The following is a 20,156-nucleotide window of genomic DNA, read 5'->3' as shown; positions in this document are numbered from 1 at the left end:
CACAGTCTCCCACAAGGGTAGTTTTATTGATTCTCCTTCATGTGCGTTTCCCACGGCTCATTCGGCTCTCAATCAGCCTCAATCAGCCTCTCTGTTCTCTGCTCAAAGCCTCCTCGTTTGCCTCAGCTGACTCAGCTGCCCTCGTCCCAGAGAACAGGTGAGCTGCCCCTGCCGTACTTCAGTTAGTTTCAGTGTTTATTTTATTTGTTAAATATTTTTGGTGTTTTAATTCTCAGGAGCTTGTCATCACACCCTTCGCCCCGTGGTACCTCCGCTAATTTCTGTGCCTCGACACAGCTCAGCTCAGCTCCCGTGGATATTAGGATCGCCCGTTCTCGCGTCACACGCCGCCACCAGAACCACCGGAACCGTCAGAGCCGTAGCCGGGACCCCCCATGCAATGCAATCACCATCAGCCGTCAGCCGGCACAAACAGCTGATACGGGCCAAACTCACTTTTGTTTCTTCTTCTTCTTTTGTTTAGTCGGACATTTCAATCAAGCTAAATCATTCCTGTTAGATGTTAGATCTTTTCGAGTCCTTAACCGTAGCCATTCGCGGTCAAACGTAGCCAGATGCAGCCAGACCCTCGCAGTAGCCGCTCTCCGCACTGGCGGCGTCCGTCAGTCCGCCATCGCTCCTCCCCAATACTGCGCGTAGATTCATGTTATGATATGTTATTGTAGCAGTTTATTAGAACACAGAATTACCAATAAGGTGCCCTGGCACTGTTAACTGCTTGAATATGATTTACCTGTACAAATATGATTTAACAGTTTCCTGAAGCCAAATTGTTATTTGTCATACTTAAATGCATTGGCAGTGCATTCCACATCTGTGATATCACAAACAAGAAGGAAAAAACACCTTTTCTCTTTATCGTTAGAAAGAGGAGCAGCATAGGACTGAATCAAGTCCTGAACAAATATTGGACACTGCTAGCATTGTGGCAGATTGTAAGAGTTTTTTTCTAGCCTTGATCCAATGTATTTGACCAATACACAAAGTTAAAAATGTTATGCAGCAGGTTCAACATTGTTCTTGCTACCAAGTATGGAAGGCGCTGTATTTGTGGAAGAGCTAGATTTTGGGAATTGCAACAATCCAGCTGTGGTCCCACTGTGGTCTGTATGACATGGACTCTATGCTCAGAAGTAAGTAGATAAATTACTTATATCAATTGAGTACATTATCATATATGAACCTAAGGTTTTGAATGGTGTTTAGTAGAGCTGGGCAAAATCCTAAGGACTTTGGCCACCACAGTCTTCTACGAGCTGATGAAGATCCTCTCATTATAGGTACCTCTGTCTCGTTGGTGTTCCATTTTAGACAATTTTCCCTCATCCAAGATACTATTGAATCCTTACAACAGGCAAATACATATTGCATTTGCTATATGTTTTCCATAAATCCAGATTAGAATCTGTGTATCATTTCCATGTGTCGTTACATCTAGTCCACAGAAACTCACGAGATGCACCAAGGGAACAACAAATCCTTTCACAGCGTGGGGATCAGAGATCACCCCTACATAATCCAACATTTATAGCGGTATTATATAGAATAGAAAATATTGTGATACAAAAATATCATGCGAGGAATATTTTCCTAAAAAGCAAGACAGAAATATAGAAAGGTGAGAATATTGTTTAGTGTTGTTATATTGTTAAGTTTTATTATGTTATAGGAGCTGTATGTTAGTTTTAAAGGGAAAGTATGAGAAATGTATGTGTATTAATATTTTTGGTAAATTAACTGTATTAGTAAAAATGGGATATATTATTGCTTTCATTTGCAATTTTATTTTAACATTTTTTGTGTGAATATATTTGTTCCAATATTCAGAATAATTTCTTTCAATAAAAAGTTTGTTTTCGTTTTCTAATATTGATAATGTCCTATCTTTTAATGTTTTCTATATAATTTTGATACGCTTGATATACAATTTGTTATCAACTATCAAAGAATAATATTTAACAATTTATGTTGACAATAGTTTTAATGAATGATTAAAAAGAAAAAAAAATATATATATATATATATTTTTTTTTTTCTCCAAAACGACCTGAAATCCCGAAGTCCGTGGCCCATTGACAGATGGCGAGCTTGAAATGGATATCATGACTAAAAAGTTTAAAGAATAAGGGTATCCCGAATTGGTATTGACAAGAGCTATAAATCGAGTTAAAAGTATAGACCGTAACTCACTGCTCAATCCCAAGGAGGATGTGAAAACTAAGGTCACCAATATAGTGAGTCGGAGGATATCACTAGGGTATTACTCACCTATCACAGTAATTCCACACAGATCTCCAAAATATTAGCGGACAAATGGAAAGTTTTAACTAGCGATCCCATTATTGGTTCTGCGATGGCACGAAGACCACAAATAACATACAGAAAGGGGAGGAGTATCAGAGATATCATTGTACACAATAACATTACTCATAAAAGACCAGACAGTGAACACCGATTGAAAGGTTTTTATCCCTGTGGGCACTGCAAAGCTTGTCGTAATAGTAGTATGGTCAAATCTGTCTCTATTACTGGCCATGGTTCACCTAAAATGATCAATCAATTTCTAACGTGCAGTTCCACTCACTGTGTGTATGTACTGATATGCCCTTGTAAAATGAGGTATGTTGGGAGTACCACATTAACAACTAAAAAAAAGAGTGCTCGAGCATATGCGGGCAATAAATAACAAGGACCCACATTATCCCATAGCCAGACATTTCAGGCTTTTCCGTCTATCCAATAGCTCACTGTTAAGCTTTTTTGCATTGGAACAAGTCCACATTGGTCCATGGGGTGGGAATAGAACTTTGGCCCTACGCAAACAAGAATCAAAGTGGATAATTGATCTCGAAACCAAATACCCCAAAGGCCATAACCTTGATAAGGAATTGGCCTCGCATCTGCAGGATTTATAATCACGTTTTCGGGTATATTGTCTGACATTTGGATTAACTGCAGCCATGTACTTTTTGCTACCTCAAATGATGTTATAATATGTTTTGCCTACTATACAGTAATAGTGCATTATATATTCATTTTATATTTACACAGTGGGTAATGTTTAATTTCTTTTTCTTTTCTCTATGTAGGAGGAACGGAAGGGTTACTTGAGTTGCGGACTGTCTCTTCCGTTCCGGATAACCTATCCCTTTCTTCCATGGGTCCATTTTCAGATAAGACTTTATGGTATTTCAATCGTATTTCACTTTATGATTATATTTTTGTGTGCACTTCGTTTTTCTTCTTTTTATGTTACAAGGAAGACTGCTTAGGTTGCTAACGATTGTATTCCGGTCTATACAACATGTATATATGTGAATGCAAATGGCTTTGTCGTGATATCATTCTCAGGCACAATGCCGTATATAAATATGTATATATATTATCATATATGGTACCCACTTCCTTTTTACCTTCCTTCTCACCTCTATAACTCTGACACTATGTCGAAAGAATATCTGAAATATAAAAACAGAAACATATATGAAAATGTGGATATGTAAATATGTAAATATCATTGTGTAGTCTACACACATTCTCTAATTTAAGAATAGAGGAATATGGGGGATTGTATCCATATAAGTATTGTTCCACTATGGTTGTTTATATAACTTATAATTTCTGTTTCACGAACAATTTAGCGTTCTTTATCATGCATATTTGTACACCGTTTTAAGATGGCCTCCATGTTAGCTAGACACCACTTAACAAACAAACAGTCCTTCGTTGATGTCTATACCTACATATAGACATCCTGTAACATTAGGCAAATGGTGTGATCAAGACAGATTGCTGTTTAAACTCATAGCCTTTGTAAAATAAATTGTGGTATATTCCGAGTGCGAGTTTTGCTTAGTAGAAAGCTGCTGTGGGATATATATATATATATATATATATATATATATATATATATATATATATATATATATATATATATATATATATATATATATATATATATATATATATATATATATATATATATATATATATATATATATATATATATATATATATATATATATATATATATATATATATATATATATATATATTCCAGCCAACGAGTTGGCTTAGTACCCCTGCCGCTTCCAGTGGCAGGCCTCGGACGGGATAGCGAATCCCCACAAATCCAACCTTTCACTCCTCTTTTTAGAAAAGATTATCCGGGCCACTTGAAGTTCATAAAGCGTGTTTAATTAGGAAAGCTTCGCTCAACAAGTTTCGCAGGTAAAACCCGCTTTCTCACGAGACCGAGTAAACTGTTTCCAGTGCATTATATAATGATCACATGGTATTCAGTGTCATACCAATGAAAATAAACAACAGACACACTGAAAATGCTGTGGGCTAGGTTCGCTTGAAACTGTGTAACTAAATTTCACATCGTAATTTACATTTCATTACATTTATGACATCATTCCAGGCTTAAATTTCAAGGCAAGAATTGCAGTTGAATTAATTCATTACATTTAAGTGTGATAACGGCTGTTTAGTACTGTTCGTTTTACAGGACCAATAAAGTTTTATCGTTATTGACAAACTGTGCAAGCCTCCTGAGCGCATTTGGACTCAATTGAATCGTACCGCATATCTACGTTCAGTTTAAGGGACGTGAAAGGAAAAGAAACAGAGCACTCAAACCAATATAGAGCCCCTCTGCAAAACTTTCAAAATATATATCACCCCGTGTGGGCGTGCTGGACATGTTTGAGCCCAATATCAAAACCAAAGGTTCATGTCAGGAAATACCATATGAGAAACTGTTTGTCTTATATTTTAATCACCATCCCTAGGTATCACCATTTTGAAATGGTTTATTTTTATTTTACAGAATCTCGTGATTATTGCTGGTGGGAATTTGTGACTGATTTATTTGTGTAACGACATCACCATATGCTTATGGACAATAAGTGTTAAGGCTGTCTGTTCCCCTCGGATTTCAAGTTGGGACACACCAACGGTTCTTGAAGGAGTTTTTGGATTTGCTTAAATTTGCCCACTGGGGCTAAACCGACAAGACTGATACCTTGGACTCAACAATATACCGTTTGCCCACTTGGGCGGTATTTCCTGACATGAACATGAATAGGGAAATGAGTGAAGTGCATTACGAACAGATCATCATGTTAGGAAGGTAAGTAACCCTACCTTGTTGCCTTCTGGGAGCAAGGCAAAGAGGAGAACAACAATATGGCCCCCAAGGAAGGGGGATCACCAGAAGCCCACACCAGGTGAGTGTAATGTCCCAAGGTGCTTCGGGAAGCGGATGGGCCACCGTGCAAGTATGCGGCGTACCAGAAAACCAACTGGCATCATGGATGCTTTCCACTAAGTCGTGGAAATGGCCACAGCTGGCCGCTATATTGTATCTCAGTGCCCCTGAAGAGGAGAGAGGGGTGCTGCAGGTTGCACCGCGGCCAGCGAAGAGGAAACAGGTAGTGCTGCGGGTCACGAGTCGTCCCGAGGCGTTACAAATAATAAGAATTGATTTCTACCTAAAAGAATGGGATAGTGAAAGACTGGGGAAAAACAGCAATGCTCTAATGTATACCTTGCAACTTACATGCAGCTCTGATGACAGTTAATAGCTCACTGTTTAATATAAGAGTTTTACTTATAAACTGAAAGTAAAAAATGGATGGTGCATTAACACAACATCGATGTCAAAAACATTGTTGTCAAAAGTATAGACTCCAAAAATATTGGCTCCCTATACTTGAACAGGTAGGTACAAAAATATTGACAAAAAAAATCAATGTAAAAAATATAGTTGTACAAAATATTGATTTGTATTTATTATATATATATATATATATATATATATATATATATATATATATATATATATATATATATATATATATATATATATATATATATATATATATATATATATATATATATATATAGTACAATAATAAATAAAAAATACTAAATAATAAAATTATGTTTAACAAAATAAATTACAATGAATATACATTTAACAAAATATAACAAATAAACTTATTTAAAAAAATTTAAACTCACAAAGATAATATTATATATATTTATATTTACTTTAAAACAAATAATTAAATATTAATTGTAATTATTTTTTATAATTAAAAATTCTACAAAAATGTAACTACTTAATTATTACTTCCACTCCAATGAGTGCAACAGTAGGGAACATGTTGGATAGCGTAAGGCTTACATTTACTATTCCAACTCCAGTCACTGCAACAGTAGGGAAAGTGTTGTATAGTGGAAGGATTAAATTTACTATTCTAACTCCAGTACTGCAACAGTAGTGAAAGTGTTAAATAGTGGAAGGGTAAAAATGTACTATTCCCACTCCAGTGAGTGCAACAGTAGAGAAAGTGTTGGATAGCGGAGGTGTAAAAATTACTATTCCCACTCCAGTGAGCGTAAAAATAGGGAAAGTCTTGGATAGCGGAGGGGTAAAAATTATTATTTCCACTCCAATAAGTGCCACAGTAGGGAAAGTGTTGGATAGTGGAGGGGTAAAAATTACTATTCCCTAAACAGTGTGTGGAACAGTAGGGAAGGTGTTGGATAGCGAATGGATAAAACGTACTGTTTCAACTTCAGGCGGAGCAACAGGCGGGAAACTGTTGGATGTCGGAGGGATAAAAATTACTTTTCCCACTCCAGTGAGTGCAAAGTAGAGAAAGAGCTGGATATCGGAGGGGTAAAAATTACCATTCCCACTTCAGTGAGTGTAACAGTAGAGAAAGTGCTGACTCCCAACCAAAGGGTGAGTGCAGCCTTTAAAGTCTTCAACCAAACCTTTTTGAAGAACTTCCTTGCCCCAAACTTGTACAAAAAACCTTTAGAGTCCCACCCCCTTACCATCTCTTCCAACAGATCACTGGAGATATGTTGCCATTTTTATTGTTGTCTGAAAACAGTTGGAGGCAAGGATTGCAGCAGGTACTTTTAAAAATCATAATGTACTTGCAAACACGGCACCCCCACCTTAAGTGGGGCTCCTGTGTGGTGGTAAGGGTCACAACGATTTAGAGCGGACCCTTTTGTATGTGTCGTACATCTGATTGATTTGTTTACTTTTTTTAAGTCTAATGTTAGTGACTGATTGTGCAATACTTAATTATTAGAAGCATTGTTCTTTTTGCAGGACTTCAATACATTTAAAAAGGATAGCTTGTGTTCTCTTTAGTGTTGCTATGAAGCCATTGTGCAGTCCTTCTATTGCAATGTTGATTTTGGCTTCTTGAGACATGGTGCTGTTGTGAATATTCCACCATGATATTTGGAATTGGGGTTGTAGTCTGTGTCCAGAGTTGTGCAATCTGCCAGCTAAGTGTCTTCAAAGGAGTCCATTAGGGGAGGAACGTAGGGACTCATTATGATTGAGGGCGGACATCAATTCCCCCGCCATCATAACAGTGAGGGGACCGCCTTTCAAACATGCGGCGGTCCCACCAGCCCAATTAGGATGTGGCTGCCATACTTGCGGCCTCATCCTGGCCTTTTAACATTGTGGACGGTGCTCCTGGCTGCAGCACCGTCTGCAATGGTAAAAGGGCATGAACAGCATTTCCCTGCACCACGTGACAGGCAACACGTGGTGCCTGCGATTTGGTGCAGGCAACTGCAGGGGTGTACCATGGCCCAGGGCACCCCCCAACCACCCCGAGGGGGCCATAGCCAATCCCTGCCAGCCTATTCATGGCGGAATTGACGCCATGGTAAGGCCCATCATTCACCCTCATTCTAATATGGCAGACGGTGCCTGCTTGGTACTGCCACCATATCAGTGGCCCATCTCCACCCGGCAGGCAATCAGAAGGATTGCCACCCAGCAGAAAAGCGGCGGATGCACTTTGCGTCTGCCGGGATACCCACGCCATCCTAATATGGCAGTGGATAATTTTCATTTCTATAAGCTTTGTGTTAGTTTTATTGGTAACATTGACTTTCTTTAAGTAGTTTGTTTTAGTTAGCAACCTCTTTTACAGGGACATATGCCACTGTATTATGAATACGGTGGTTGGACCTCTAGGAGACCCCTGCCATTGCCAGGGATCTGCAATGCCTTGCAGTCTTTCAGCAGTCTGAGGAAGCACCGGTGACAACCTGAAATGCATCCTCCTCAAAGTACGCTCTGTACACAAACACACCATGGAAATCTGGAACCTACTCAACTCTCTCTCGCCCAACATCGCCTTCTTCACAAAGACCTGGACCAACGCATCCTCCGCCCCCGACATAAACACCACCATCCCAGATGGATACAAGATCCAGAGGAAAGACCACCCCAACCACCCAGGAGGGGGCCTCCCCATCACCCACAAGAGCAACCTCTGCCTCACTACCTCCAGCGAAACCTTCCCCCCCGCCGAACACCTGCTTTTCCTGAACCAGACCACCCCCAAAGCCACACTTCGAGGAACCCTGATCTACAGACCCCCCGGCCCCCAAACACCCTTAGCCACTACCATCATAGACTTCATCGCACCCCACGCCATCCCCTCAACAAACTACATACTCATTGGAGACCTGAACTTCCACCTCAACATCTCCACTATCCTTTTCGACGACATCACCAGCATCGGACTTAAACAACTCATCAACACACTGACCCACAGAGCAGGACACACTCTTTACCCCATCCTCGTGGCAGGAAACAACGTCCAATTCAGCCACACAACACAGCACCTTGGACCGACCACCACTACGTACACTTTGCAATCAACAAGCCCAATTCACCCAAACGACCCCCCCCCAAACACCAGCCAGCCCACCATCTCCAACTGGACACCAATCTCCGGAAGAGTAAGGACGGTCGAAGTCAACCACACAACAAAGCTAACAAGTGTGGCATTAATCTGGTTCAGCCTCTAAAAGCACCTACCACACCCCAATGACACATCCCTATTGCAAGTAAAAAATACAAATCCCAGGTCAATCCACACAACACACCTGACATGAATACTCCATTTTGATCCACCCACATAGCTGAGTATAAAACCAGCCCCTTCCCTGACCAGAATCCTTTGCACAATTCCACATCTGAAGGGCCCAACCCCACAGTACAAAGGAGAGGCAAATCAGCACACATCACACCCTCACAACTACACAGACAACACACACATCACCACCAGCACCACCCTCACAACTGCATTTTTCCCTCCCACATTTGCACATCACACACCATGTCACAGAAGAATATGCCCAAATTCACTGACAATGAGTTGTCAGTGATGGTGGATGAGGTAATCAGAGTATAACCACATTTGTTTGGAGGCATGGTCCAACAGACACCAGTAGCCACAATAAATCAAATGTGGGCAAGGATGGTCAACAAAGTCAATGCAGTAGGGACCACCCCACACACCCTGCATGACATCAGGAAGAGGTGGCATGACCTCAAGACCAAGGTGAAAGAGCGTGCCAACAAGAAGTACTGGCGGTTGCCCTCCCATTCCACCACTAACATTCACAGAATGGGAGGAGAAGGTGCGTGTCATACAGAGTCTCACAGGAATAGCCGGGGGAGTTGAGGCTGGTAAGTTACAAAAAAATTCTCCTATTACACTGCTATGTACTGTCTTGCACAACTACAAAGTTACACTTCCTAGGCCCAAATGCACTTATGTGCAACACACTCTTCCCAACACATGTCTCACTGATCTAACATTTACTCCCTCTGAATCACCCCAAAGGTAGCTAGCAACATTCCCAGGGGGCATGTGTACAGGCAGCTTGCAATACAAGTCTCACCTGGCCCTCTTGTCCCACTGCCCAGCAGGATAGAGAACTCCCTCAACCATATGGCAGCCATTGCATAGCTTACCTTCACCTAACAGGTAGGTACCTGTCTTAACAGGGAGGGGTGTTTGTACGTGGGAAGCCAGTACTACAACTCCCACCAGGCTCCCTTGTCCCATAGCTAAGCTGGATGGAGCACTCCCCCACCCACAACCATGTGGCAGCCATTGCATTGCACACCTTCACCTAACAGGTAGGTAACCATTTTTCAGGGAGGGTGTTTGTGGGTGGGAAACGAACACTACAACTCCCACCAGGCCCTCTTGTCCGACAGCTGAGCAGTGTAGAACACTCCCCCCCACACCCACAACCATGTGGCAGCTATTGAATTGCTCTCTTCAAACTCACAAGTAGGTAGCCATCTCAACAGGGAGGGGTGTTTGTAGGTGGGAAGCCAGCACTACAACTCTTACCGGGCCCTCATGTCCCACAGCTCAGCAGGATGGAGCACTCCCCACACCCACAACCATGTGGCAGCTATTGGATTGCTTTCTTCAAACTCACAGGTAGGTAGCCTTCTTACCAGGAAGGGGTGTTTGTGGGTGGGAAGCCAGCACTACAACTCCCATTAGGCCCTCTTGTCACACTGCTCAGCAGGATGGAGCACTCCCCCACCAAGAACCATGTGGCAGCCATTGCATTGATCACCTTCACCTAACAGGTAGGTAGCCATCTTGACAGGGAGGTGTGTTTGTGAGTGGGAAGCCAGCAATACAACTTTCACCAGGCCCTCTTGTCCCATAGCAGTATGGAATACCCCACACCCACAACCATGTGGCAGCTATTAGATTGCCCTCTTCAAACTCACAGGCAAGTAGCCATCTTAACAGGGAGGGGTGTTTTGCGTGGGAAGTCAGCACTGCATCTCCCACCAGGCTTCCTTGTACCACAGCTCAGCAGGATGGAGCACTCTCCACACTCACAACCATGTGGCAGCTATTGCATTGCTTTCTTGAAACTCACAGGTATCAATAAATCAAGTCATTTGTGGAGTGCACTACTCACCCACAAGTGTCTCAAAGCGCTAAGGGGGGGATATTGCTACTGTTCGAACAGCCAGGTCTTGAGAAGTCTCCGGAAGGTCAGAAGGTCCTGGGTCTGTCGCAGGTAGATGGGGAGGGTGTTCCGAGTCTTGGCAGCTAGGTGGGAGAAAGATCTGCCACCAGTCGTTGCTCAGTGAATACGTGGAACGGTTCCAAGAGCAAGGTCAGCAGAGCGAAGCTGGTAGTTGTGAGCATAGAAGGTGAGTTGTTTGTTGAGGTATGTTGGTCCATTGTCGTGGAGTGTTTGTGAGCGTGGGTGAGGCGATTGAAGGTGATCCACTTGTTAACGGGTAGCCAGTGCAGGTCTCTCAGGTGGGCAGTGATGTGGCTGTGGAGGGGTATGTTGAGGACGAGTTGTGTGGAGGCGTTCTGTATGCGTTAGAGTCTTCTGGAGTTTGGCCGTGGTTCCTGCGAAGAGGGCGTTGCCGTAGTCTAGCCTGCTGGTGACGAGGGCCTGGGTGACCGAGTGAGAAGTTGGCTTGGCATATGCTGTCCACTAGTTATAGTGGCCACCTTGCACCAGTCCAAACAACCCTTATTGATGATAGGTTTAAAGACAACCTTTATTGAAAGCTATCCTAGTGGTAGGTGTGGAGAGCTGCCTTCAGGCTAAGTCTTGAAGAAGTGTAAAGCAGCTTGGTTTACCAGATTATAACCTCTTGAATGACCAAATGAAAGTAGAACCACACAAGGTATATATAAAATATATGTATTTATTACTATACACTCTCTACTAACCTCTTTATGAGATTAGAGAACAAGATACTGTTATGGCTGGATTTTCTGAGTAGGTGGGATCAGCCCCCAGGGGCCCCTCCAACCCAGCCAGAACGTACTCACCTTCCCTCCTCAGGACTCCTCTATCCAGGCACCTGGTACCTACCTGAGGATGGGGAACTCGCAATATACAAGCTCATATTATTAAGAACACCACTAAATCTATAGGGATACTAAGAATACTCACTGATTACTAGGGATATCCATACCCTACACCACACTTATTCACATCAGTTGGTCTCGCGGCCACCCTGACCCAGACCGTTCTACCCTAGGGCAGATATGACACACAATCCGGTGCGTCTACACACGGGCCTGCAGAACCCAATGCTCCCTTTTCCAAACTGTTCGCAATCCTGCGAAACTACACACTAGTTCAACCTCCTAGTGTTCTCACTTATTCAAGCCACAATCCAGTGCGTATCCACACTGGTTCGACCCCCCAGTGCTCTCACTAACGCCGCATATCAACGACGACCACATTCCTATGAACACCTATACATATATATATATATATATTGGGAAGTCTCTTCACTAAGGGTCTGCTACTACAATAATATTATGGGATGGTGTACTAACTTAGTCCCTTGGTTGCAAGTCTCCTCTCTCCCTCACTATTACTTACCTGATCAGGGGTAGCATCTGTTCAAACAGTAATACTTACCAGGAAAGATTATCCTTACTGTATGAGGACAAAGATATACACACTACGTGACTGAGTCATTTCCTGATTTAAGCGCTCCTACCCCCCTTATCCATCAGTGGCTCAACAGCAACTGGCTTGAAGCCAGGATAACTTTATCATAAAAGAACTCATGCACACTAATTCACTAATTAATGGGGTCATTTATTATTAGTACAATATAAACCTTCACACAGATATGACAAAGACTATAGGTAGAACACACCGCTTGAAAGAGAAGGATTACACATAACAGGAACACTCCGCTGAAAGGGAAAAGATTAGACATAAAGTGTAAGTGTAGCTAATGTGATGAAAACAATATCACCTGATTAGTGTGAAGTCTTGTTCTAGCTGTCATCTGGGTTCCTCTCTCGTCTGTGCCTTGGCTCATCTCAGGCTCTCTCTCTCTCCTGCACTCTTGGGTACACCTCTGCGCTGATCACTCTGTCTCTGGACTCCTCTCCCCCACACGAACTATCTCCACCTTCCGTCTTCAATCTTAATGGTTCCTGCCGCTCTGATCACCGTTCATTCCACTAGCTTATTCACTCTGTCTCTGCGCCAATGTCCAATTAACTCCATCTGCTCCCATAGGTTAGTCCACGATCTCTCCTCTATCTCTTCTAAAAGGCATTACTTCAGACTCCAGCTATTCACACCTCCTCCTGATAAGCAACTGCTTCTGACTGCTTCCTTCAGTTCCAGCTCACTATTCAACTCAGCTCTTCTCCAGCTTGAACCCTCTCTCTCTCTCTGCCAACTCCACTCCACTGCTCGACTCTCTGCTGGACTGACCCTCTGCTTGACTCTCTCCTCGACTGACTGACTCCGCCTCTGCACTTCACTGATATAGAATGCTGTTTCCTCATGGAAAGTTCCAGCCAGCAGCTTCCTCCCACCAATCCCATGCACCAGGCTCCTTGCGCTAGACGCTCCCACAGTGACCAGTCTGCTTGTTTCGTCTAGAGACCTGAGCCCGGGAACAATTCCTGATTAGATTCAGCTCTGGCCGGTTCTCTCCGGTCCGCTTAGGGCGGACAACAGTTATAACTATAAACATTGCCTTTGCCCTGAAAAAGCCTCTCTGCTTCATCAAAATGGAGTCCCTCTAGCTCTAGGCCTGTAGGCCTGAAAGGGGTGAAATGCTCCTTAGCTCTGTCAGAATACCTACATAAACCATACCAATATGTCTAATATGTCAAAGCCAATAGGCAATAGACAGGTGAAAGTCCAGAATAAAGGCATATTAAGCAGCTATCCTCTTCTAGATCTGGAAAAAGGGCTTAAAAGGGCCAACACAGGCTAAGAATACCTATACTAGATGCGAGCAAGACTAATGATCTATATCACTGCTAAATAAAGCCAAAAACTCTGCCATTACAGATACCCAATATCAACACTTTAGAACTAGGTGTAATATAGCACAATATACAATGGACCACAGGGGTAGACCAAACCATATATTAAGAAAAAGGTATAAGAACCACAACTTGACTAGACACAGTGCCTAGAGCATGTAGAATCGCTGGGACCCCAAGGAACCACCCAAGGTAGTGACACAGTGGGCCCACGGACGACTTGTGTAGTGTGAGAACACAGCTGCGAGCTCTGTTAGCAACCATAGGTAAAGTCACGGTTGAAATTTTAAAGTTTAAGGAAACTTAGGAGAGGACTTTCTGCAAACCCCTTTAGACTTAGGGGGTTCTAGGGCCAACACCCATGGGAGCACCGGAGTACTCGAGGTACCTCACCCAGGGAAGCTGGGTAGATATGTGTCAAATGTTGTAGGGTCGCATCGTCATTTTCATTGGCGACCTGCTGCAAAGTGCTGCTGCCGGGAAGAAGGAAAGTGTCCGGAGGGATCCAAGCCTGGATCGAAGATGCCCAATGATGCCGGGTGCTTTAGGTGCGATGAGGTAAAGCTTGACTCTGCAGTAAAGAGGTCCAGGAGGTGTCGACGAGAACCAGAAGTTGGATTTGATCTGTCCCATGAAGGATGTCGCATGCTGCGGTGTCGGTGTTTGGATTTAACCCAACAATCCTTGGCAACAGCAGCCCATGCAGGAAGAAAAAAGATGCTTCGATGTGGACCAGCAAGGTCCGACCGACTCCCCAAGTGGTGTAGAGTCAAGGCACATCTGGAGCAACCAGGGAAGCCCATTGAAAGTTAGAGTTGCCAACACAGGGACCCACCAGTCGATGGACCCGGGATCATGAAGGGACCTCAAGAGGAATCACACAATACCAGCCCATGGGACACTAGGTGAGTGTAGGCCAGTAATCTTTGCGATTGGACTACAAGTAGCCCAAAGCACAGCCTCAAGGATCACCAAGAAGCATATGCACTTGCAAATGTGAACGGTGTCCAGGGGTTCCAATTCCATGGTCCCCACGAGGGAAATGGGTCTCAGCTTTGCTGGGAGCTCGAGTCGGACTCTGGGAAGTCTGGGAACCCACCTCCTGTGTTGCATACTCTGACAAAAGTCTTGAAAAAGAATTAGTAGAAAAATCACCAACAGATATATCTTGGTGAATCTCTGGCTTGTGCTCAATAACCCTGTTAGTTTTGCCTGCAACAACATGAGCAGCTTTTATTGATTCAGCTTTGCTCGTCATGTTTACCTTATAATCCTCCGTGTATATACCAAGAGGAAAAATGACTGCTAAAATTAACAAAACTAAAATGATTAAAATCACACAAATGGAAAACATTTTACAACATCTCCTAAGGATAGCACACACCTTGAATTGTCAGTATTAGGCATTCTTTTTTTTTTTACTGAAACAAAAATTTAAAAATAATAGTAGTAAAACTATAAACACCTCCCCTTTTAAATTTTTTTTTTAGTAGCCCTCTAACAGCTTTTCTTCGACCTTGTGTCACCTAACACAATTTCTTCAGCCTTATGCCAAAAATAAACCTCAACTTAAAGAAAATTATTCCTAATCATTGTCACTATTTTCTTCCAGATCTTCAAGAAGCCCATAACCCAGAGGTCGATGGATCAAAACCATCCTCTGCTACCAAAGAATTGATCCAGTGGGCCAAAAGAAATTCTGTCTCATATGCACAAATCTACACCTCTATACTCACCATTTTTCACAAATTCATCACTAGGCCCATAAATACCTGAGACATTGAATTGACCAACTGAATCATGTGACCTAATTAATCAAACCTTATAAATGAACATTTAATTAAGTCAAAACCTGGGCAATGGATTAACTGATGGTAACTTAATACGAAATAATCAAGACCAGCTTGTCATTTCAAAATCTATTTTATTAACTTTATTATCAAGCAAAGAGCATTATTCAAGAAATTAATTATTTTATTTGCATGTAATAAGCATCATTTTATTTAGTAAGGCACATTAGACTGTCACTTTAAATCAAAACAGCACGAGAATTGTTTGAGCAAATTGAGTCTCATTCCCTAAACCCTATTTCCCTGTCTTAACTAAAGAAACCTAAGGGGAAAAATATAAAGTTCAAAGTTATCTTACGTGAGTCAGAAGTCTGAGAGCATCTCACGAGAACAGGAACGAGCCAACAAAGCTCCTCCCAGGGGACCAAGTTTTATACCTTTTCTCTATCTAAGACTAGCTAAAAGAATACAAATAACAGACCATCTCGCAAAATGATTGGTCGTCAAATGTCAGTCCATGAAGTCATCGCCTTCTCATTCAAAATCATATTCTTTAAAAGCGGCATTGTCCTTTGTCTATGTGTGACTCTAGCTCTTCCGAAGAGCTTGCAACATTTTATTAAATAACAGTTTGTTGCTTCCTCAGCTCAAGCTTTTCCGCCGCTATGTCCTGTCCTTGGCAATGAAAGTTATACAATGCTAGGCACATCCTGCACAGTTCTGTTTCCACGTTTTTGTTTTTCGAAGATTATGAACAAAACGCTTTTTTTTCATTCTTTGCTGTGCATGGCCCATCTCGACAGGACTTCGGACATCCATTTTAGAATAGGCCACAGGCCACTTTTACCGAAACTCTAGTATGCAAGGAAACACAAGACATCAATTAATTCGGGTAATGATAATTATTCTGTTACCCACCCCCATCACTAATGTTAACCCATTAGTCTTTGTCACCTAGCTTTCAGCACAAGGAATGAAAAAACTCTGTCACATAAAAGACACGACATAACAAGAGCACATTTAAAAATAAGCACATGCTATTATTTTGATCAGCCGCAGTTAATGTTGACAAAAACAGAAAGACAAAGTTAATATATTATTCAAACGTACTGACAAATGCAGCAAGAGCACATATTATTAATCCCATGTGTTCATGAAGGTGCACATTATTCTAGGTTGAATTAATACAAAAACATGCAACACTCGTTAATATTTTTATTAATTATGGGAGTTCAAATCTGTGAACAAAAACTCAACAAATTTTAAAAGTTTGCTTCATCACTTCAAAGCACTCTTGAAGTGCACCCACCAAGCCCCAATAGACTAAAGCTTGTCTGGGAGGTGGATACACAACCCTGTGACGAGAAACCTATTGTGCAGCCTCCCCTGCTGGAGTTTTGTCCAGCAGCAGAAGGCCAGACTCGTGTCTGTGGCTACAGCATCCATTTTGTGATGCCAGGTTTCTGTTAAGCTGGTACCGGGTGTACTGGTGTGGTCACGTTTCTCCCTGTAGGATGGTGGAATCATATCTCCGCTACCAGAACTGGTGAGGAGGTATGATTCTAAGGTGTTTGACACCAAACACAACATGTTTCCTTGCTGCAATTCCGAAGTTAGCATTTACCGCAAGGTTATGATGCACTTAAGAGTATATGGTCTGGCTGCATCACAGAACAACCACGAAGAATAGATTCCGAAGACTGCAGAGGGGCCCTGCTCATGCATGGGCACACTCTCACACAAAAAAGCAGCACCCCGCCTTCAGGATTGATAAGGCCTGCCATAGGGATGACTGATAGGTTTATATGTATAGTGATATAAGGTAGATATAGGGTCCCTATATCTAAGTATGGGGTATATACACCACCTTACACAGGCTGCTCTAGCAGACCTGTGGTGTCATTTAGAGTGGTCTCCCAGGAGTGGCATCATTCATGTTGCAGCTCCTGAGAGGCCTCTGGGGTACCTATGCCCTGGGTATATAGGATACCATATACGAGGGACTTATAAGGGTACTCCAGAATCTAATCTGTGGTGTACCTAAAGTACATGCAATCATTTTAGAGAGGAAGCAGCTAGGCTGGGGTCCTGTATAGCAGGGCCCCAGTCAGACTAAAGTAAAAAAAAACTGTGAAACATCAGCAAAAGTAGGGGTAACTATAAGAAGCAGGTCCTACTCTTCTACAGACCGTCCTTCTTCCTCTGCTGGGGATCCATCTGTTGATCTTACGGCGCATGTGGAGGGTGTTGAAGCAGGAGGAGGAGACGGTGTTGACTTGCTGGGTCATTGACAGTGATGAGTCCAGGATGAATCAGGTTGCGTGCGTGGTCGGTGGGGGTTAGAGCATCTCCCAGCGAGGCCGGCCACCAGGAGTCCTCCCAGGCAGAGGGGTGGAGCCGAGGAAGAGGATGCCATTTTGTCAGCGTACAGTTTCAGGTGGCTGTTCTTCATCCATACCGCGATGGCCTTCATTCCTTTGTGGAAGTTGGTTTTGGCAGTGGTGGGGTCCTTGGTGAGGTAGAGAATCAGCTGATTGTCGTCGGCATATGAGACGATGTTGAGGTTGTGCGACTGGAAAATGTTGGCGACCGGTGTCATGTAGATGTTGAAGAGGGTTGGGCTGAGGGAAGATTCTTGGGGTATGCCGCAGGTGATCTTGGTATCTTCGGATAGGAATGGAATGAAGGGAGGCAGACTCTCTGGGTTCTGTCTGTGAGGAAGGAGGTGATCCAGTCCAGGGCTTTGTCACATATTCCTGTGTTGTGGAGGCGTGTGCTTAGTGTTTGGTGGAAGACGGTGTCGAAGGCAGCAGAGTGGTGTAGGAGGATGAGGGATGCGGTTTCGCTGTTGTCCAGCAGTGTCCTGATGTCGTCGGTTGTGGCAATGAGGGTGGTTTCGGTGCTGTGCTTGCTGCGGAATTAGAATTCAGAGTCCAAGCTGTTGTTTTCTTCAAGGAAGTGAGTCAGTTGTTTGTTGATGATCTTCTCGATGACTTTCACCGGGAACGGGAGCAGGGAGATAGACCAGAAGTTCTTGAGGTCCTTTGCGTCTGCCTTTGGCGTCTTGAGTAGGGCATTGATTTCTGTGTGTTACAGCTCTCCTGGAAGGTGGCAGTCTCAAAGGATCTGTTGAAAATCTTCCGGAGTTGGGGTGCGATGATGGAGCTCGCTTTGTTGAAGAGGCGTGGTATTCTGATTCGCCCGGAAAAACTATATTGCCTCGCAACTAACTGAGGCAGGAAAATCTTTTAAGGTATTACATCGGATTCTACTATCCTTTACTGAACCTACAGCTTGTGAAAGTCTTGACTTATTCTCACAATTTTTATGTGAGGACATCTCTCTTTTTTTCAGTGATAAAATAGAGATGATTTATGATAAAATTATCAAGACTACAAAACCTATGGACTGCCCCCCACACCACCACACTACCACCAGGCCATCAATTCCACCTTACTCACTGCCTTCCCAGCAGTTAGTCAGGGTGATATAAAGACACTAATAGGCCAAATTAAGAGAGGATCCCCTTTAGACCTTATTCCTGCCAGAACCGTCTCTTCCTTAGGCAATTCTCTTGGTCCTATGATCCAGACCTTGGTGAATCTCTCTCTTGCTGAGGGTCAGGTACCACAGGAGAGGAAGAAGGCTCTTGTAAATCCCATCCGTAAAATCTCTACTCTGCCCTGGACTGATTTATCCAACCTCCGCCCCATATCTCTCCTCCCATACCTGAGAAAAATAACGGAAAATCATATCAATACCCATCTGTCGAATTTCATTTAGCTAACTGGGTTTAGATCTTTCTCAGCCCGGATTCAGACCCAACTTTAGCACAGAATCGGCGCTACTTTCTGTGAATGATACCATCAGAATGTCACAGGATAAGGGGAGCTCTGTGATTCTGATGCTGTTGGACCTATCCACCGCTTTCAACACAATATCGCATGAAATCTTGCTCAGTCGTTTGCAGGAGGTAGGGGTCAGGGACACAGCTCTGTCCTGGATGAAGAGCTTTCTGTCTGGCCGCTTGCAGAGTGTCAGTTTGTGTTCTTTCCACTCGGCACCTGTGGAACTCGCAAAAGGGGGGCCACAGGGCTCGTGCTTAAGTCCCACACTTTTTAAAGTGTTTGTGGCCCCCCTGGCTGACCTTATGAGATCTTATGGATTCATTCCAGTGTCGTACGCTGATGATACTCAGCTGCTCTTCCCTTTCCAGACCCTGACTGCGGCAGTTAAGCAGTCCTTCTCAATGGGTATGAGAGCTGTGTCTTGATGAATGGCCTTGAATTTCCTGCAATGTAATGTAGGGAAAACAGAGGTTATACTTTTTGGGAAGGCCCCACTACTGTGGTCCCGGACTGGTGGCCATTAGATCTGGGCCCCCTCCCCAGTCCCAAGCAGGTAGTAAAAAACCTGGGTGTTCGGTTAGACCAAGGGTTGTCTTTAAAGGAGGATGTCAATCAAACATCTGGGTCCTGCTTCCATGTAATTGGATTACTTAGAAGAGTGTTCCCATTTTTGCCAGACTCACCTAGAAAGACTCTCATTCAGGCCCTAGTGCTCAGCCGCCTGGACTACTGTAATGGGTTACTAATATCAGCAAATGACAACTTCCTAAGTAGACTAGAGTGGCTCAGAATGCCACCTCAAGGTTGGTTCTCAATGCCCCACCTAAAACCCCCAC

The sequence above is a fragment of the Lissotriton vulgaris genome, chromosome 4_1 (genome assembly GCF_964263255.1).
Source record: "Lissotriton vulgaris chromosome 4_1, aLisVul1.2, whole genome shotgun sequence".
NCBI lineage: Eukaryota > Metazoa > Chordata > Amphibia > Caudata > Salamandridae > Lissotriton > Lissotriton vulgaris.
Note: the sequence above shows the minus strand (reverse complement) of the source record.